The sequence below is a fragment of the Cydia splendana genome, chromosome 4 (assembly GCF_910591565.1).
Source record: "Cydia splendana chromosome 4, ilCydSple1.2, whole genome shotgun sequence".
Lineage (NCBI taxonomy): Eukaryota > Metazoa > Arthropoda > Insecta > Lepidoptera > Tortricidae > Cydia > Cydia splendana.
Window position 1 is genome coordinate 8,153,203 of NC_085963.1, and position 22,578 is coordinate 8,175,780.

Here is a 22,578-nt window from a genome sequence, read left to right on the forward strand (position 1 = left end):
CAAGAATATCAAAGGGAAGGCGTTCATCACTAGAAAGCGATCTCTTTCCATTTCATTGCGCAAATCAATGGATGAATGAATGTTTCGAATAATTGTAAACGGACTGACCGATTTAGTCAGAGTTTTTGAAGTGAAAACTTCTTTAGCGGCGCTGGGCACTTTTTGAGGTGGGGAAAAAATTATAAACTCGAGACAGCGTAACGCGATCACGTGACCGTAACGTTTAGATGGCCACTAATTTAGATGGCATTTAAATCTATTAAGAAGAACTCAATGACATTACATGAAAAAGGTTCTAATCTTGTACGGGTTGAAATACGAGGATCTCACAGTTACATTCTAACTTTATATCACTCAAATATAATTCAATAAAGCTACATCTTGATGAAATCGCTAATAAAAGTGAACTCTAGTACTGGTGAATAAAACTCAAAATATCATGACCAAATATATTTAGATGCGAGGTCTGCAAGGTAACTTTACAATTTCTATTCGAATTTTAAACAATTAACGCTACAAATTTGAATTTCGAATTTTAAACAAGATCACTGACCAGCAATTTCGGAACTAAAGTTTTTCAATAGAAAGGAGGATGGGTCAATTATACATAGTGCTGCAGACATTTTGGACTAGTCATTGAGTTTTAACTTCTGTTGGCACTCCCGGAGTGCAACCCGTTGTTTTTTTTTTAAAGGATTGAGTTGGCCACTGCGAATATTCTTAGATAGGTTTTAAAAAAGCCAACTCAGTGGACGCTGCAATAATTTGTAGTGTAGTGTAATAACAACTAAGTATAAATTGTATTACTCGTTACTGAGCTATTTAACTCACAATTAAGCGACTTTGTTTTCTCTTAAACTTTAAAGTTTTAACAAAAAAAATAACTATTCACGGCGGCGACAGTTTATGGAGGTAAACGCCCTAATAATAAAAAATGGTCGATGCTCCACGTGGAGTGCATATGGCGTATTATATCGGTGACTAAAATAACTATCAGGAAAGCGACCCTTGGCCTTGGGGGTCCGGGGAGGGGGGATGTTTGTAGCAGATACGCGCAAGAAGATGTTACGTGAGTATAGGTAGTCAACTGCCTAGCTATCACGGTTCATGAAATACAGCCTGGTCACCTGGTGACAAACAGACAGACGGACAGCGGAGTCTTAGTAATAGGGTCCCGTTTTTACCCTTTGGGTACGGAACCCTAAAAAGGGTGTGTCTATTAAGTAGTAAGTCTGATTCACCAATCACCATAGTCTATTTCTAAAGTAATATCAAATATTAATATAATATTAAACTATATGTACATATTAATTTAATGTTCCACTAGTTCCACAAGGGTTCCACTTGTACGAAGCAATAACAGGTAGAGTTTTCGGGTTTTCCATCAAGTATTTTATTTTCATATTAAGTCATCCCACGAAGAAAAAATCACCGTGAGGTTACCGTTTGCCGCGTTTTCTGTCAAAAATGTCCTGAGTTCATAATATTTCCTCGAATTTCGCAGTAAGTTTTAACATTTCCCCACGTTTTCTGTAAAGAACTGCAGGTAGATATGGGCAATGGCCATATAATAAATAGTTATGACCTAAAATTTTTGTTTTTTTTTTTAATTTATTATGAACAGTAAGTACATATCAGTAAACTTAGACTACAACTATATATCTACGACGAAGGGATCGCAGCAAAGCGTTTCCCGCGTTTTCTGCAACCGCAGGCATGGGCACTGCACACACCCAAGTTGTTTACGACGCGCACTGTCGTGGGGTTCAACGACCGCACGCCGCACCACGCCGCCATATTTTGGTAATAAATAATAGAGCAGCGCAGCGTACCACGATCGATCAGACCGTAGTACAGTGCGGCGGCGCGATTAGCTTCGTCTTGCCTTCTCCTGCCTCGCTCCCAAAACATTGCACCCCTACACCCGCGTTGCACTGGGGTGTCATTGTAATCGCATGAAGAGTTTATCGTTCAGACCTACCAGTATATGGGCGATCTCCGATGGAGCACAGTGGTAACGGATCATGAGGTCATGTTGAACTGGTAGGCCAAAATCCAACTCGCCACTGCTCGTTGATGACAATACACGAGCTGCACTAAGGACGACGCCATGCGCGTACGAGGACGCGAGACAGAGGGGTCCCTGTACCCACGTTTTTTACCTGCATTCATCTTAGAAATGGAGACGCATTGATATTCGTCAAAGTTTATAATGTGTAGATACGTCTCGAATTTAGGATGTCTGGCTCTAAAGGATATCAAGTTATACATATACTGTCATATTTTTGATTTGCCTATCTATATAAATCACATAGAAATGTTGGTGCAAATATCATAGAATTTAAAGCATAGGTCACAAACTTTATTATGGTACTACTGGCATCCGCTATCCTTATCAAAGCATTTCCCAACCATGGTTATTGAGGTAGGTTATTTATGTACCTACCCTAAATGTAGGTTATCCGAGACTAGTCGGCAGAACAGGTGTATACCCAGATTAAGATTATACGGAGGAAACAGTCTAAAATCATAATGGTTTTAGTTCGTCCGTGCTAAGAGAAATTGCTAAACTTTGTTTAAATCATGACTTGTTTTGCCAACTTTTGTAAGGGAACATCTAGTTAAATAATAGATGCAGAAGCAGACTTTATGCTGTTTAAATTAGGCTTCAGGAACTCTTTGATTGTCCTTCGAGTTTCTTCCAAACACCAGTAACACACCCTGTAACTGTAGCCAAAGCCCAAAACACGAAGGACCGAACACATACCGAAACAAGGGCAAACAAGTCAAATGTTGGTAAATATTGTGATGATTGTTAATTATGAGTAGATTTAATTTGTTTTCATAAGGGTATTTTAAGAAACTTAAAGCTAGCTGTCACTTTTGTAGCATGATGTAGACCAGTTTTAAGTATTTACTGTATAATAAATCGTTGTCTATGGTTTATAATGTAGCATCGTGTAAGGTAGTTCTTATACTTTAAAATATCTGTGTAAATTATTTGATGATGGCAACACAGCGACTGCCGTGATTGGTCGGTTGCAAAACCGGCCAATCAGGTGCAAGCACGGCTGACCAATCGGTGGGGAGTTTATCGGTTGAGCAGCTGGGCCCCAGCCGCTGGGGGGCATTCCGGGTTTGGATTTGGAGGAGAGAAGTTGTTGAGAGTAATTGAGTACGTGGTGTATGAGAATAATTGTGAAAGTTTGTCCATCTACACTTGGATTGTTAATTATTATAATAAAAAGGATTGAATACTGCTAAACCGAGTTTGGATTCATAAAAACTCAGAAGTTGGACTATCTACGCGCCAATAAGGTACATTCCTGAAAAGTTTTATTTAAAATATTCCGTTAAAGTGTGAAATGTGATTTTATTGTTCTGTTATTCTTATGATTTACCGGATTGCTACAACCTTTCATGTTTATTAATGGTTAATTTTCTTTGATTTCACCATAATTGCGGAATCGGGTAATTCAATCCGGTTCAAGTATGAGTAATTACAATATTAAACCAATTGCCGCAGGCTGTGACAATCCAATAACATCAAAATTAATCAACGAAGGCATAATGTAAACTGAATCATATATTAATTTAAGTAAATTTTGGTCAGTCTTAGTCAACAATAAAGTAGTCGAACTGGCTTGTGTCAGGCGTGGCTCTCACCGCGATTTCGTCGCGTCGCAACAAGTAGCAACAAGTACATCTGTCCCACACCAATTTTGGTTGCTAGCCACAGGCCGCGCGTGGCGCCTGCGCCACCTAGCGGTCATATCTGTCCTAATCATAACAGACGCGTTTTGAATCTTGAGAATGAGATACAATAAAACTAAACAAGATTGCATTGATACCACAGAATAAATAATGATACTACCGTGCGGAAATGACACTTCCTACAAAACCGAAGTTTGACAGCGATTCAGGGACGAATCATGCTATCCCTTTCGGCTATTTAGGGTTGTCAAAATTCAAGTAATTATCTTATCTGTGGTCGTGCACGCAAAAGGGCGTCAAGTGGTGCCAACCGTAATAATCGCTAGGAGCAATGCTGAGCCGAACGGACCCGAGTTAGCCGAAGTCAGCTGATGATACTTAATTTCATAATAACTTTAGGTGAGTTGACTTGACTCAACTTAACTTAACATTACTTAACTTTACTTAACTATACTTAACTACACTTAACTTTACTTAACTACACTTAACTTTACTTAACTTTACTTAACTTTACTTAACTTTACTTAACTTTACTTAACTAAACTTAACTATAATTAAACTAAACGTAAACTATAATTAAACTAAACGTAAACTATACTAAACTTGAAGTAAACTTAAAGTGAACTTAAAAGTAATTTAAAGTAAACTTAAAGTAAACTTAAAGTAAACTTAAAGTAAACTTAAAGTAAACTTAAAGTAAACTTAAAGTAAACATAAAGTAAACTTAAAGTAAACTTAAAGTAAACTTAAAGTAAACTTAAAGTAAACATAAAGTAAACATAAAGTAAACTTAAAGTAATCTTAAAGTAATCTTAAACTAAACTTAGAGTTAGTGGGCCATGTGTGCTATTATAGGGCTATGTAAGTGTCTTTATTGTAGGAGGCCAAGTGTACCTTAGTGGAGTTATTCCTTAGTTGTTACAGGCCATGTGTGTCTGAAGGGAGCTATGTATGTTCCTTAGTTATTACAGGCCATGTGTGTCTGAAGGGAGCTATGTATGTTCCTTAATTATTACAGGCCATGTGTGTCTGAAGGGAGCTATGTATGTTCCTTAGTTATCTACTTCTTTTGTTACTTATGCTTTTTTTTGACATTTAGATTTTATTCTAGAAATTCTAGACTAGTATTTTTTTATACAATCTTTTTAATGTTTGACGATCCTTTTGTGAAATTTTTAGTGTTAAATTTGATATGTATAATAATCCAATTTTATTATGGCATAATACTAACATCAATAAATTGCTCTGATAATTAGATTAAGATTAATTACAATTCATAAGAGCTTGTTGCTAGGCCTACATGAATAAAGTAAATTTTGTTTGTTATTACAGGCCATGTGTGTCTGAAGGGAGCTATGTATGTTCCTTAGTTATTCCAGGCCATGTGTGTCTGAAGGGAGCTATGTATGTTCCTTAGTTATTCCAGGCCATGTGTGTCTGAAGGGAGCTATGTATGTTCCTTAGTCATTACAGGCCATGTGTGTCTGTTGGAGCTATGTATGCTCCAAACCTTTAGGGAGGCCATGTGCGTCTCATCACAGCTAAGTATGCTTCATGTTCAATGGTTACGCATGATTCTCGATTAATGTGATTTTCATGAGAAATCAGGTTATATTGAGATTAGAGTTTATCCATTATCACTTAATTCAATTATGCTATTCGCAATATTATTAATTAACTGCATTTTTCCTTTTCCGAGATAATGGATAATGACGGCGATGACGCGAGGCAAAAGGGACGGAGTCGCAAGCGGAAGGGAGGTTACAACCGGCCGCCGCTGTCCGCCGCTAAACGAGTTCGCAAAACCGCACAAGATGTCGCTGCAACCGCGTGGGTAATTGAAGAGGTGGAACCAAGTAAGATCACAACAGGATCGCAGGACTTGGCACCGTTCGAGCTGGGGACATCGCTTCCAGGACCGACGACGTCGCAGCCTGAACAGACGACGACACAACCTGTGAGCGAGCCACCGATTGCGGGCTTCACTGTTGACGAGGTACTTAAACTTGTGTCTACCCTTCGCGGAAGTGATAAAGTGAAATTGCATCATCTGAATAATAATCATATGAATAACGTAATACCTGAGTTCGACCCGTCTAGCAAAGCACAAAGTACGGAGAGTTGGATAAGGAAGGTTAATGAGTGTTCTAGTATATATGAGTGGGATCAGAAGCAGACCATACATTTTGCTCTCCAAAAATTAACTGGCCTTGCAAAAAAGTGGTTTGAGGCATTGCCTTCGGTTAATTATAGCTGGGATGAGTGGCAGGCGAAACTTCGAAAGGCCTTCCCTAATGAGCAAAATTATGGTCGGCTTCTGGAGGAAATGCTTGCGCGTACCACTCGATATAACGAGAATTTGCGTGAATATTTCTATGATAAACTTACTCTGTTAAATCGCTGCGAAATTAAAGGACAAAACGCAGTAGACTGTGTGATACATGGAATCATAGACAAATCCATTAGGAATGGCGCGCAAGCGTTGAACTGTAAAGAACCAGAGGACCTCCTGAACTTTCTCAATTCTCAGAAAGTCACTGAAATGCCATCATATGTCAGGAAACGCAATGATAATTTTCAGCCTAGTCGTTCTTCTAATCATACGCCCAAATCCAGTGAGGTAGGAGTAACTTGTTTTAACTGTCGAGCGAAGGGACATACCTATTATAAGTGCCCAAATCCTTTAGTTAAATGTCAAAAATGTTTTAGGGTGGGGCACGATGCTGCAGCATGCAAACTCAATCCCTTAACCCCACAACAGTCAAACGACAATAAAACTATTAGCGGGGAACGAAAAACTTTGACGATATCCACCTCCAACAATCCTAATGACAAATTCTATAGGAAAGTTTTAGTCAACGATAGAACCTTTGTGTCCTACGTCGATTTCGGTAGTGAGAGCACCCTTATGCGCGAAACAGAGGCCCAAACGTTAAATTTGTCGAAATGTTTTAATGAACTCCCTGCAATTATAGGCTTTGGTGAAGGCTCGGTAATTCCACTATACAAGAGTTTTATTACGTTAAAACTTGATGAGGTCGAAGCTAGGGTTGAAGTACTTGTAGTCCCAGATAGATTCCTACGTGCCCCTCTTCTTATTGGCCAAGATTTCACTGAGTTGCCCGGTGTGGCTGTATTGAAAGACTGTCGCAAGCTTTTATTTTACAAAAGCCCATCTACGGCGGACTTACCCCGACAAGATAATAGCATTAAGCTTGTGAGTGTAGACTCCAATGAGATTGAGATAGTAGGACTGGTTGAAGTATGTACCGACGATGGTGCATACTCTGGTGATATTTACATGGAAGGGTATACTTGTACAGAACCGGGTAGAGAGTATCACTTGCATCAGGGAGTTTACCACATCGAACAAGGGAAGGGTCACCTGGTCATAACGAATTGTCGACCCGACAAACTGGTAATTTCCAACGATACCTTATTAGCTCGAGCTACGCCTTTTGTAGAAAGATCGTTTCGTAGGGTCAATCGAATAACCAAAGACGTGACTACTATGGAGCCGTTAGATCGCGCAGAAATTAAAGTCGGAAAAGGTGTTAGCGATGAAAATGTAGATAGACTTTATAACATGCTCCAATCGTACCGCGACTGCTTCGCTATGAACCTCAGTGAAATAGGGCTCGCAAAAGACGTTGAGATGACCATTGACCTGAATGATGATAGGCCTGTAGTATATCGACCCTATCGACTGTCTTTTTCTGAAAGGGAGCAAGTGCGTGGTATAATAGATGAGTTGCTACAAAATGATATTATTCAGGAATCCGAATCTGAGTTTGCAAGCCCCATTTTAATGGTAAAAAAGAAGACCGGAGAACAGCGCTTGTGCATAGACTTCAGGGCATTAAATAATAAGACTAGAAAAGACTGTTTTCCCCTCCCTCTTATAGAGGATCAGTTGAACAATCTTAGCGGTAATCGCTTCTTTACCTCGTTAGATCTCGCTTCAGGTTATTATCAGGTTCCTATGGCACAGGAAAGTCGTCGCTACACAGGATTTGTGACTCCAGACGGTCATTTTGAGTTCAAACGGATGCCGTTTGGCCTTGCTAATGCACCCGCGGTTTTTCAGAGACTCATAAATAAGATGCTTGGCTCAAAACGTTTTGATGCAGCATTAGCGTATTTAGATGACATTCTTGTGCCATCGGAAGATTTTGAACAGGAATTCCAAAGACTGGAGGAGGTTCTGAAGCTTTTGCGTGAATATGGATTGACTCTAAAACTGTCGAAATGTACATTTTTTGATGACGTTATAAAATATTTGGGGTATGAGATTTCCTCCAATGGAATACGTCCAGACGAGCATAAAATTATGGCCGTTAAGGAGTTCCCAGTACCAAAATCTGTCCATGAAGTCCGACAATTTTTAGGGCTATCAGGATACTTCAGAAAATTTGTTAAGGGTTTCGGTGAGATAGCGCGACCTCTTACCAATCTGTTAAAAAAGGATGTTCCTTTTCAGTGGTCTGAGATAGAATCGAGGGCATTTACTTTGCTGAAAGATAAACTAGTTGAGCGTCCGATTTTAGCCCTCTACAACCCTAATTTAAACACCGAACTCCATACAGATGCCAGTTCCTTAGGCGTAGGTGGTATATTATTACAATGGCAGGAGAACCCTCGGGTACTGAAGCCAGTCGCGTACTTCAGTAGACAAACTACGCCTGAGGAACGACACCTGCATTCTTACGAGTTAGAAACCTTAGCCATAGTGTGCTCCTTAAAAAAGTTTAGGGTTTATCTTTTAGGGACCAACTTCAAAGTAGTGACTGACTGTCATGCAATTAGGACTACTCTCACCAAACGCGATCTTGTACCACGCATTGCCCGTTGGTGGCTTCAGATAAGCGAGTTTACATTTGATATTGAATACAGACCCGGTGCTCAAATGGCACACGTTGACGCATTAAGCCGCAATACCAACTTAACGGACCTTAACGACAACTCGACAATGACAGTTTATCACATTAACACCGATCAGCATTGGCTTTTAACTCTACAAATGACAGACCCCGATATCGCAAGGATAGTTAAAATTTTAAAACCTGGCAATGACGAGGAGTCGAAGGACATAAAGAAAAACTTTGTCGTGAAGGAGCACAAAGTTTACAGACGGGTAGAAGACAAATTATGTCTTGTAGTTACTCGTGCCGCGCGGTTTCAGATCTGTCGGGCAAATCATGATGACATCGGACACTTAGGTGAAACAAAAACGATTGAGAGAGTTCAGACACAGTACTGGTTCCCCAAATTGCGCAAATTTGTAAAAAAGTATGTACGTTCATGTATACAGTGCGCATATAATAAGGATAGTGCTAAGAATCAGAAAGCTGGCCATTTATATCCCATACAGAAGGTGGACGTCCCCTTCCATACAGTTCACATCGACCATCTGGGGCCGTTTACTAAAAGTAAAAAGGGGAACGCTTACATTCTGACTGTGGTTGATGGCTATACCAAATATGTATTTGTAAAACCCGTGAAGGACACAAAAACTAAAAGTACGCTAAAGGTTCTCGATAGCATATTTTATGATTTTAGATTTCCTTCCCGAATTATATCTGACCGAGGGACCTCATTCACTTCCAGGACATTTAAAGAGTTTTGTGATCTACATGGGATAAAACACGTATTGAACGCAGTCGCGTGCCCTAGGGCAAACGGTCAGGCTGAACGCTTCAACCAGACCATTTTAAATTCGCTAAAAAAACACAATTCTGGTGAGGATGAGCGTGACTGGGACACGTGGCTGGGTAAAATACAGTGGGGTATAAATAACACTGTTAGTGCGTCTACTCAAAAAACGGCATCGGAGGCTCTATTTGGCTGCAAGCTCCCAGATGGTTTGGCTAATAAACTCGGTATCGGTGCTGACGAGTCAGTAGAAAACATACAATCAATCAGAAATAGTGTCAGCGCTAATATAGAGGCCGCTCAACAAAAACAAAAGTTGCGTCATGACAGTGGTCGAGCACCCGCTGCCGTTTACAAAGAGGGTGATCTAGTAAAGATCACACGTACCAATTATTATAATAAAGGTAATAGTTGTAAGCTTTTGTCTAAATTTATTGGACCTTACAAAGTGACAAAAGCTCTTGGTAATGATAGGTACAAGATAAGTAATGTTCCAGGATTCAACAAAAAAAGTAAGTCGTTTGAAACTGTTGTTGCCGCAGATCGAGTCAGACCGTGGATAAACACTGTCTCCTCCAGTACCACGGCAGAAAAATCAAGTGATTCTTCTGTGGAGTCGTCCGATTACGACAGTGACGATAATGTCCCTTTGTCTAAACTGCAACAACAGTGTCAATCGGCCACTATAAATGAAAAGTAACTATTGACCGAATGTGATGATTCTTGTTTAGTGTAATTTTAATTCATAGTAAAATGACAAATTGTGATAAATATGTAACAAGTTTTCGGCTTTCTTTGCCATTAATAAGCTCCATGCACCGGGAGTTGCACTCGAACGGATGGCCGAATGTGATGATTGTTAATTATGAGTAGATTTAATTTGTTTTCATAAGGGTATTTTAAGAAACTTAAAGCTAGCTGTCACTTTTGTAGCATGATGTAGACCAGTTTTAAGTATTTACTGTATAATAAATCGTTGTCTATGGTTTATAATGTAGCATCGTGTAAGGTAGTTCTTATACTTTAAAATATCTGTGTAAATTATTTGATGATGGCAACACAGCGACTGCCGTGATTGGTCGGTTGCAAAACCGGCCAATCAGGTGCAAGCACGGCTGACCAATCGGTGGGGGAGTTTATCGGTTGAGCAGCTGGGCCCCAGCCGCTGGGGGGCATTCCGGGTTTGGATTTGGAGGAGAGAAGTTGTTGAGAGTAATTGAGTACGTGGTGTATGAGAATAATTGTGAAAGTTTGTCCATCTACACTTGGATTGTTAATTATTATAATAAAAAGGATTGAATACTGCTAAACCGAGTTTGGATTCATAAAAATATTTTAGATTTTAGCCTATTTATTCTCATAATATGAAATTACATTATAAATTATGCTAGATTAATCTACATGAATTTATATTATGATTGTCATTAATATTTACATAATATTATAAAATTTATCAATTCATGTCATAACAAAATACATAATTCCCGTATTTTAAGTACGAGTATCTCGTCATGTTCTAAATAAACACTCTGTACACATTACGGTAAAAATCAATAAATGAGAACATGTCGAATTTAGGTAGGTATGTACACAATTCAATTTACAATTTCAAATGTCCAGGTCATAACTATACTCATTTACTGAATAAAGTGGATCCAATAAACATTGCACAATATATCCCTATATCATATCCACCGAAATGGTTCCTATTATATACCTACCTATACGCACCAACGCATAGGTATTCAGAGTATAGCAGGAAAGTGTATAAATGGAAGAAAAATAGGTAGGTATATGGATATACGCGTACCTAATCCGCTAAGTCCACAATCTCGTTTAAAGCGGAATATACAGTACAAATGTACAATTACATACCATAACGCCTAAATGAGAAATCTATAATCATTGTAGTAAATCCAAAGCATTTATACCTATTATTGTGTGTTGTTTTCAGAATATTGTCCTGATAAGACTTAATGCAGGTACGTAGTTAAGTGTATGTTGCTTGCACGCGTTCGCTTATCGTCCTCTCCACATTTTTATTTTCAATGCCGCTGTAAGTAATTTTTCACGCCGAATTTTTTATGATTTATTGGCAGGTATTTAAATATGTAAACACATATAATACAAGTAAGAAAGGAAACTCTAACGGCAGCAGATCAATCCCTCTGTAAATGAGCAGGACTGGATTGACAAAACAATTATTTCAACCAAATTAATTGGTATACATTTAATACAGCATCAAAGTAGCGAGGAATAACTACGTGGCCACAATAAAGAAAACATATATTATTTGGAAGAAGAGACGCATCCGCTACACTGAAATCTTTGCGCACACGTATTGCTATATAATAGGGATGTACCGACTAGTCGCCGACTAGTCGGGAAAGCCGACTATCCGGCCACATTTGTAGTCGGCGACTAGTCGGCGACTAGTCGGCAAAAATGGCCGATTAGTCGGCACTTTATTAGTGAAAGAAAAATAGAAAAGAGATCAACAAAAATAGAAATCAACAGTCAATATTTACCATACGTTTTATGTTTATTTTACTAAAATACCTATTCAGGGTTGCATACGAAAACTTTTGTTCATATAATTGACCGTTTGATCGTTATCGTATGTTGGAGGGCTGGTTTTTTCCTCTACAGGTCGATCTCAACTGATTCTCGTGTAATTTCATGTGCAAGTTCTATAGTTATTTTTTTATTATCATTATTTTGATGGTGGAGCCACGAGGAACTATCAATTTTATTCTTAAATTTAGAGACTTAGACAGGGCACGTTGCTCGTAATAAGGCTGACCACAGGGGATAGGTTCTTAACTGGCGACTACGTACGGGAAATAGATCCTTAGAAATACCTCCTACAAGCTGTACTGACGGTCTGCTCAAGATCGCAAAATAAAAGAACTAAAGATAGAAATTGAACGAGGATTCTTGTGATAGGTCTTTAAACCTGTAGAGAACACCTTTTAGCCAAGCTAATATGATGAATAGCGCAACCAAAGGAGCAAAAATATTGATTTTCACCTAAACTTATACGAAACTAATGATCTGGCCGACTAGCCGACTAATCGGCCATTCGAGCGCCGATTAGTCGGCTAGTCGGCCAAATCAATAGTCGGTACATCACTACTATATAATTGTTACAGGGTAAGTTTTGTAAACTTTACAAGTTTACATTGAGAAGACAAAAGTTCTGTCAACCCTTCTGTATTTAAATTAAGTAGGTAGTGTAGGTACCCAAAAAAACCTTCTGGATTACTCGATCTTGATTCACTTCAGTCAAGTCAACCTCTCCAGCTATCTATTAGGTCCTTACCTATGAAATTGGCGTTTTTGTTCATAGATATAAGTCTGATCCTAGTTTTTTTTTTTTTACAAAAGTACATACACAATTACAATAAAACTACAGTGCACTCAATAAACAACGATTTTACATACAATTAATTGTTATTTTTTATTGTTAAGTGTTCAGAATTAAGCCTTGAAAATAGGTCTTTTCATGTGCTGTCGGTTCGAGTATTAAAATTACTTATATTTTTCTAATGGTACCAATTTTCAAGAAATGGAGATATTGAAAACATACCTTAAAGGTGTCAAAAATTACTGGAAAAATTTTGTTTGGTTTGAATTAGCCATCAAAAAAATATCCGCAAAATTAATTGTATGGAAATTCGTGTTTCGTTGAAATTCTCCGTACAAAACGCCAATTTCATAGGTAATGACCTAATATGTTTATGGAAGTATTGTGCTTAACATGGTACCTATTGATTATTGTCCAGAAAATAAGAGCTACTGATGAGGATCATATATTTTGAGCGCTAACGGCGTTAGCCGAAAAGTGTTTCTGCATGTTTGCTCAATATTAAATAATTAAATACTTACACTTTAAAAGTCAAACCTAACTTAACTAACTACTTAAAGACAGACATAAATAGGTATGCAGTAGAAAAATTCTACCTATTTAGGTATAATGTTGTTTCGTAAATAAATTTTGGCAAACGGTAGCGACCTAGCGACTGATCCTCAAAAATGTCATTGTTAAGTAAATATGAAAAGTTATTATCTGTTGGAGCAGGTATAAAACCGTTTTTTTTTATAATCGTATCAGCCGTGTGCTCGACTTGATTTTGTTCGGTAGAGTTTCCCATCGGCAAATATTTCGGGACCGGGATAATTTTTGACCAATTTCCATAAAATTCAATGCTTCATTTTTTGGAAACGAGTCTCGAAAACCCTTTCATATTTTAAGGTACATATATACGTACTCATAAAAATTCCTCTAAAACATTGTTTCTATAATGCCCCTCTTTTATAGCTGTAGGTTGAAATACCTTTGCGTCTATTTTGTCCAGAAAACGAATATTGTCTACTGTTCACCAGAATTCATCCCTATGAATTTATTTTATTAGATGAGAATAAAGTAAAATAACCACAATAGATGAATTAATTCTATTAATAGGTCCTTTCAGCCTTTGTCTCACCAGACACCCGAAACCCACCCATGACCTTGCGGGTCGTTGTTTCATAATAAATTCATGCCTACAATAATAGTCGATAGTCCGTGCACCTGGCTTGAAATATGCTACAATCCCACATAAGCCATGACCTTGTGCGTAGTAAAAGAACGCACAAAATAGGTAGGCATTAGGTACCTAAACCTATGTACCTAAGTACCTATTTATTATTGCGCATCATGTTTACGGCTCAAGTATCGCTCAACATTGCCGAATTATACAAATATAAATAGGACAGACCAATATTAATAGGGCTTCACACAATGGGACACAGCTACAGCTAGCAGCTTCGGCTTTGATTGTTCTCTAGGTATATTGTTATTAGCAGAAATCAGAGACCATGGGCAATCAGAGCATATAAATATTCGTATTCTAAATTAGATACGTGTGTAACGTGTGTGATGCTGACTAGACGGCCATATCTTATGTTATGCATGATAATCCACAGTGCATTTACCACAGATGAGATGAATTTAATTTTAGGGTAGGTAAATAAATATGACCGTGAATGACGACACTCACTAATAACAGCGGCATGAATTAAATGTGACCAAAATCCAAACTCCGGCGGCCTACTTTCTTGGTTTGACTTAGATTCCTACCTATTTCGAGGAACCTGTACAACTACTTAGTGAATTTGCAATAAAATATTGAGTATTGAGGTTTTAAAAAAAGGATTATTCAAAATGTGACAACAAGGGATAGTAGTAAGTAGTGGAAAGGCAGCCTAATAAGCACTTGTCACTGTGATGAGGTATAGAGTAGACTATGTTGGTAGAGAGAGCTAAGTAGGTACCTACCTATTGCAGTCGCGAGATTAGTTTCATGACATTATTGCAAGTTGTCAGGAACATGGTTTATAGCAGCCTTAAGTCTACAGTAGTCTACCCTCCACTCAACAGTAAGACCTAATCCGCAGAGTAAAAGGATTGCTGTTCATGATTATAGGCCTGTGCACACCGGCTGCGTGTGCGTGACGTGCACATGCGCGTGCGGCGTTGTAGTATACAGATCCTTATGAGAGACGGCACACCGCTTGCGTGACGTATGCTTGTGCAGCTCCAACATTTTAGTGCCCGCACATGTGCACGTCACGCACACGCAAGCCGGTGTGCACAGGCCTTCAAGCAAATACCTAACAATAGTTAGGAATCGTTTTTATGGTTTCTTTTCAACTGCGCTTCGTTCATAAATTTCATAATCAGGAACTATTTTTACAACAACACAAGCCTTGGACGCTGTAATACTTACTTAGGCATATCTGATCACGTAGTTCACGTTCTCACCTACCTACTAAGGCCCGATTCGAACTTTAAGATTAGTGTCCGACCGAAGGTTCGGTTTCGGTTTCGGTTTCGGCCAGTTTCGGCCAAAAATCATGTTTCGGCTGTAGTTTCGGTTTCGCACAAAAAACGGCCGAACATTTCGGCCGGGCCGAAACTTACGAAATGGTACTTCGGACAAAGACCAAAAGTTGGGGAATAAGTAGGACAACAATATTAATACCTGCATATACTGATTCATGTACAGTAGGTACATGTAGGTACAGAAATTAATTGGTTTATTATAAAACACAATTCCACTAATGAGGGCGCCATTGGACGGTCGACGCAGTTTTAAGAGGCTGTCAACACCTATAACGCGCACACTGTCTAATTGTATCGGAGTGAATGAGATAGCACTGTCGCACGTAGCAGTTGTCCGAGTATCAGCTCGGCCCGAGTCGAACGATGTCTTTTTCGCTCTTATTCACTCACTTATTCAGTCATTTTCCTATCTACCTCTAATGGCAAATTTTAAGCGAGGCTAAAGGCTACACTCAACTAGTGCCGCAAAGTTGATTTTCTCAATAGTTAATATTTTGCGAGGCTGAAAAGCTGACTATTGATTAAAACGAAGAAAAAACTCTTAAAAGTGTCCCCAGTACCGTTTTTCATACGAATGCTCGACCTTACCCTCACTTTTTACCTCAAATTACCATTAGGGGGTCATCCATTAATTACGTCACACGTTTAGGGGGAGGGGGTCAAGAAAATGTGACATATTGTGACATGGGGGAGGGGGGAGACACAAACTTTGTGACGTCACTTTAACTTCATCAGTAACCGAATTTTTTTTTTTTAATTATTTTATTCGCTGTACATTTAAATAACAAGTTTTTAAAACGATAATCGTTTTTATTCTTTTAATTTTCTTTTCTAAGCAGTTTTGGGTTATAAAATTACTAATATTTATATCGTCAAAAATATTTTGATAAAATATTAATAATACTTAGGTACTTACTTAATTCGATTTGGCGATTTCGTAGAAAAAATGTGACGTCACACTAGGGGGGAGGGGTTTGCCAAATGTGACCAAGTGTGACAAGGGGGGAGGAGGGGTCAAAAAACCTAGAAATTCGTGTGACGTAATTAATGGATGACCCCTAGTTTGTGTTCCACATGTCCTCTTTTTCAGCTTAGCCTTTGGCCTCGCTGCGCCATGCTCGGCCTGTGGTCTCGCTTTTTAATACAACGGACAATGGTTGTAATCTGTGTTCAACTACTTATCCTGAAGCCTGAAGCACGGCTTTGCCTTCGCATGAAAGTTCGCCTCACTGGGGCACTTCGGAGTTTTAGGCCCAGGTGAAGATCGGTACCCGGCCTTGCGATATAGTTAACAAAAAAATTCGCGCTCGCTGCGCTCGCGTTTTTGGTTGCTTTTTTGGCTATCCCTGTATCTACATGTTAGCTTGACTGGTGAATGAATAGAGTTAGACCAAGAAAGAAGAAAAAGAGTCTCCGTTATGGTGTGGTCCTGTGGGGATCTAGCGTAGACTCCTACCAACTTTTCATCATGCAAAAGAAGTGTACGAGTATCCGCATATTAGCTAATATCCACATTCCTAATAGTTGCCACCCCCATTTTATTAAACTTAATTTGTTAACGCTACCCTCAATATTTATAATGGAAGCGGCCCTCTTTGTTCGACAACACCCAGACCTATTCCCGATAAAACCGGAAACGTCAAAAACTAGAAGCCAATATAAAAACAAATTACTCCTACCAAAAGCTAACTTAGCTATCTTCAAAAATGGGCCACAATATAATTGTATTTCAATTTTCAATAAAATTCCGGACAGTATCAAACTTGAACCAAGTGACATATTATTTAAAAATAAATTAAAAGACATGTTAATTAATAAATGCTACTACTCACTTGAGGAGTTCTTAAATGATGAAAGGCTGGCGGAGTAAAATAGCACAAATACTTAATTATACATTTTAACCTTATTTATTTATTGTGACACTGAATTTTAAATTATTGCATGAAATGTTTTTCTATTTTCTTTTAAAAACTTAATGTATGGAAAGTTGTTATTTTTTAAATTTTAACTTTTAATTTTAATTTATTTTTATTCTTTATTGACTTTTACAATGTTACTTTTTTCTTATACACTAATTATACGATAGATATATTATGATGAAATGTTTTAATAGGTATTAGCTAGTAAGTTAAATATTGTGTGCCCTAACAGGGTGTCATGAATTGGCCAACTTAACTGTAAGATCTTATTATGTAATTTATGTTCATGACTACGCAATAAATGAAATATGAAATATGAAAATTCTTCAATGATTTTGATAGCATACGCAGTGCAACTAATGCAAATGTTATTTATACGTCATAATTTCATAGAAGTGTTGACGTTTAAAATAACACTTGCACTGCGTGTGTTATCAAAATCGTTGTAGAATTATCTTGGTTTAACTCTAGTAATTTTCTTAAAAAACTGCTTAAGTAACAACAATTTCAAGGACATTGGTTGTTGACAGCGCCATAATATGTGTGTAAAAGCGGTTTTATGACATTTTTTCAACGATTTTAACAAGTCTACAAAAGTTTCGGTTTCGGTTTCGGCTGAAACTAGAGCCAAAGCCGAACATTCGGTTTCGGTTTCGGCAAAAAAACATGTTTCGGTCGGACACTATTTAAGATACGTGAATTAATAGATCTAGAAACGATATGGATTAGATATGTCTGTGTCAAATGTGACGTTTCTTCAAACAAAAACGTCACTTTTGACCCTGACACACCTAATCCATATCGTTGCTAGATCTATTAATAGACGTATCTTAAAGTTCGAATCGGGCAGAGGTATCAATCGAGTCTACAAGATTTCCTGTTTCGATTTTGCTTTCATTTAAGATGGATTTCATTCAATTTAATGAATACACAAGTGACCTAGGTAGGTCGTCCGTTTAGTTTACTGGAGACTGGAAGGTCGAATAAATGAATCTACACTTCACAAAAAGTAGCGTAGGAACACCTATTGTATCGACTGCCTCGACTGTTGATGTTCATATAAATTTTAAAATGTTTTGTATTTTATTAACTTCAATAAAGCAAATAACATCTTTGGAAGTTTGGATTGTCATCATAAACAAGAATAAGTAGGTCAAGTAGAACGAAACATTATAATAACGAGAGGTAAATTTTTAGACTTTGGCCTACCTAAAATATGTTGTTTATGTTAATACCTACCTACCTAATATAAACATGATTTTCCCATGATCATAGAATGTTTTTTGACGCAGCAAATACAGACAGTGAGATCGCTGCATTATAGCAATTGTTGTTATGATTCGTAGCAATCGTAGCAAAACTAGCAAATAGGTATATACTTAATACAAAATGGGCCTTGCCTACCTTGCAGGGCCGCGGCGCGAAGCCGTGCCGAGACAGCGGTGCGTACGGGCGTTTAGGAGTGCCGACGCCGACCGAACTCAGCGGAGAAGGGCAGTTGTTTACACCCAGCCTACCACGTGGAGAGCGGGCGACGGTCGATTGATACACACGATCACGTGGTTCTGTTTTTCCACCTGCGCCGTTTAACACCAACGCTCTGCACTCGGCGGACCACAACGAACGAGATTAGCCTAGCTTTAAGTAATGAGATTGAAAACTAATATGAAACGGAATACTACCTGAGCTCGGCGTTTGCCGTGGCTGTCTCGCCGATCGCCAACGGTGCACAAATAATCCTTTCACTAAATGGTGTACAATTTTTCACACTCCGTCACTGACACTGATCACTGCCTGGTTAATCTTCGTAATAACAACACAGTATTGTAAACACAGCACGCGATAAGAAGCGAACGACATATAGATGAGTTATCGCAAAAGGCGCGCGCGAACGACTGAAGTGTAGAAAGAAGCAAGCCGGGGCTCGGGGGAGACAGGCGGGTCGGGCGCGCGGGGGGCTTCGAGCGCGGCGCGGGGCCGCCGCGAGGGGCGCCGCAGTCGCTCGACCCAGTCACAGACAGACCCAGTCGAGGAATGCGGCTGGCGCGTTTGTTTCTGCTGGCCCGAACTGCCGAGCTCGCGCCTCATCTTATGCAGCCCAGGCGAGCCGGCCAAATGCAGTTTGTTTACCAATAATACCAAACCTTGTCCTAGACCTTGCCCTTATTAGGCTCTGAGGGCCTACCGCGAACCACGTTCGAAATGCTGCCTCCCTGTCACACTTACGTACAAATTTACACGTGCGACAGAGAGGCAACACGTCGAACGTGGTTCGCGGTAGGCCCTCAGACCATCTGGAACAATAATACACTTACGGTAATTTTCTTACAAGTTGAGCAGAAGCCAGCATAGCAACACCGTATTTTTTTTAAACTCTGTTAATTTCAAGGATGCAATCCTGGGCTTAAATAAAGTTACTTTCTCAAAGACACCGGCATTCTATAATTACAAATGGTCAAGCAAATCTTGTCAGTAGAAAAAGGCGCGAAATTCAAATTTTCTATGGAACGATATCCTTTCGCGCCTACATCTTTCAAATTTGCCGCCTTTTCTATTGACAACATCTGCTTGACCCAGTATACCTAACTCCATTTCGGAGATAATCATTTTTTTTCTGATAAGGCCCCTACTAGCGTGTAATCGTGTACACTTGCCTTAGGGCCTGTTTACATATTTATTAGTGTTTAGTATTTTATACGTCCTTTATTATTAGCCCCCTACACATTATACAATTTGTCTTGCAAATTTTGTTGGCCACGCCCCAAGATCCGCCCCCAACATGTATATACCTAAATTGAATTTTTGCTGTCGGTAACTATGTTTTTATTAAAGTCAAACCAATTTAATCAGTAGAGAAAGGCGCGAAATTCCAAATTAGTATGAGAGATCGCCCCTTCGCTCCGATATTCAAATTCATATTCGCTGCCTTTTTCTACTCAGACTATAGTGTGAATGTTGAATTTGAGGCACGCCTACTGATTTGAACTTTTCGTTTCCATTCAGAAACATACCTATATATTTATAATTTTCAAATTATATTCTACTAATTCCCTTAATTTTTAGAATAAGATTTTGCAAATAAAAATTATTATAGCTTATTTCTAAATATATATTATGTGAACTGATGTTTAATGTACTTACTAAAAAAAATATTGTATCGAAGAAACAGAAATTATAGATCGACAAGTAAACTAATTTGTCAGAAGAAATTAATATCTCGTACTTTGTGTGTGAAGTGAAATCGATTCTTGACGCCTACATTTTTCAAATTCGCCGTCTGTTTCCGCTCACAATATTATATTGCTGTGCAAGAATATACATAAACTCATAACGCATAGGGCCTACCAAGCTTTTCATTCCTGTAAATCGAAGGGCCCATGTGTCTCTGTCTAGCCACGTGCACTAACGCACGTACGCACTGTACGCAGTACGCACACAAGAAACAGTTACTTATTTTAATAAATTATAAAACTGCTGAGTTTCCCGAACCTCTTTACTCTATAGTATCTTTTTTTTTAGCCACACATATTGAATCCAGCTTAATGTGAATATATTATCAATATTTATGAGGTAAAAATATTATAATATGATATATTATGTATGAGTCAATTGCAAAAAAAATTGTACGTAATTAAGCGCAGTTAAGAAGCTGTGATTGGGCTTAACTTAATTGATCCAAATTGTATTTATTGTACTTAATTCGTACACATAGGTATAAGTCTATAGCATACGCTAACACACTTTCATGCATCTAACTTAAATAGAAATGGTTTAACTGTGGTAACACAATGGAATCAATTAACTTTAAACTAATTACAGGTGCTTAAAAACTATGTACAAATTTTTTGCAATTCAGTCATTTGATCAGATCAGTGAATGATGAGAACTAGCGACAGGAATTTATTTACTTAATGATACATTTTTAATTATTACATTATATTATTTATGCTTATTACTATTATTTATTCATCGTACCTACGCATTTTTCGCCACCAGTAGAAATCCACCCAATTTCCTACATTTAACGTTTTTTTTTTTTAAATCAATGGCGATAAACTAAAACGTAACATTCTATTCCTTATTCATAAATCAAAATTAATATGAATTTATGTTTGTCAACTCAATAGTTCATACACATTAGTGGATGGTTAGTAAGGGATGAAAGGCACTCATTTCTGCCGAGGTAGTTCTCACTGCGTTCGAGCGCCAATCCGATGCTGAAATGATGCCTTTCACCCGAGTTAAACACTCTATTTGTCATTTCGAATACGAGGAAACTAAAATAGATGTGTTTCTTAAAAACATGACTAAGTAAGTATCATTTTGTAAAGCATTTCTTGAGGACACTTTCAATTAACCATTTAGGTAATAGTATCATTTAAGTAATTTATGGAACGGGGAGTTAATTATCAGAAAAGGCACACTTCGTTACAATTGTTTTTTATTAAAATAGTTATGGAGGTACAAAATACAAATTACATAGGTACACGGTGTTTTTTTAAGTCCTTTAATTTCAAGGGTGCATTCCTGTAACTTTCTCAAAGAAACCGGTATTCTAATTAACTCTATTTTAGAGAAAATTAATGCTTTATTTATTTCTAATAAGGCCCCTACGAGCGTGTACACTTGCCTTAGGGCCTGTTTACATATTGATTAGTATTTAGTATGAGTTTATACATTTGCTACTAAACGCAAGTAATATCTCGGACGATCAATATTCGAAATGTCATTGATATATCATAGTTTTTAATTGTCTGGTGGATTTAAATATAATATCCGTGTTACAACAACGCTATTTTATAGAAATATAAAAAAAAAAATAACTATGCCATTCAGCTTCCTTGAATGAATATATAATAAACTCTTTATTGTATAAAACACAAATTAATTAATTTATTTATTTAATGTACTTAACCATACACCGAAATTACTAAACTAACCCCAATTTTTATGTTATTTCTACTCAGAATCATGAGCTCTTTTGATCTTCTTTAAAAAAAATGGGTAGGGGACAACTTTAAATAAAATGGTCCATCTATTGCACGCGTAATTATATTGCTGTCCCGTCCATGATGCCGGTTGTCAATGTCACGGTGCGAGCTTGACAATTCATTCAAAAACATCTCTTTAATTTTACACCATGTAGGAATATTTGTAGGTATGTTTGTAGCTGTGGTATGAGTAAATAAACGCAAACCTACCAATTTAACATTAGTTACGCTTGTGCATTGTGTAACAAACAACTAACATGAGTATATCACCAAATGCGCGCCACGGCTGCTTATCAACTGCGCCATTCAAAAACAACATTTACGCAAGCATATTTTATCAATGAAAGCAAGTTTTTATTACACGGCGTTTTACGAGATGGGACTAGGTATGGAAGTTACGATAAGTAAAAGTAAC

The 22,578-nt window shown here is 38.0% G+C and overlaps 1 protein-coding gene across 1 annotated transcript in view; it reads right to left on the reverse strand.

Annotated features, from left to right (window-relative positions):
* LOC134789841 (insulin receptor-like) overlaps window positions 1-19,271 on the reverse strand; it is a 154,900-nt gene extending 135,629 nt beyond the window's left edge. The window contains exon 1 of the mRNA XM_063760507.1: window positions 18,855-19,271. The gene's annotated coding sequence lies outside the window, so the exon portion shown is untranslated. The remainder of the gene's footprint in view (window positions 1-18,854) is intronic.
* Window positions 19,272-22,578: the final 3,307 nt, after the last annotated feature.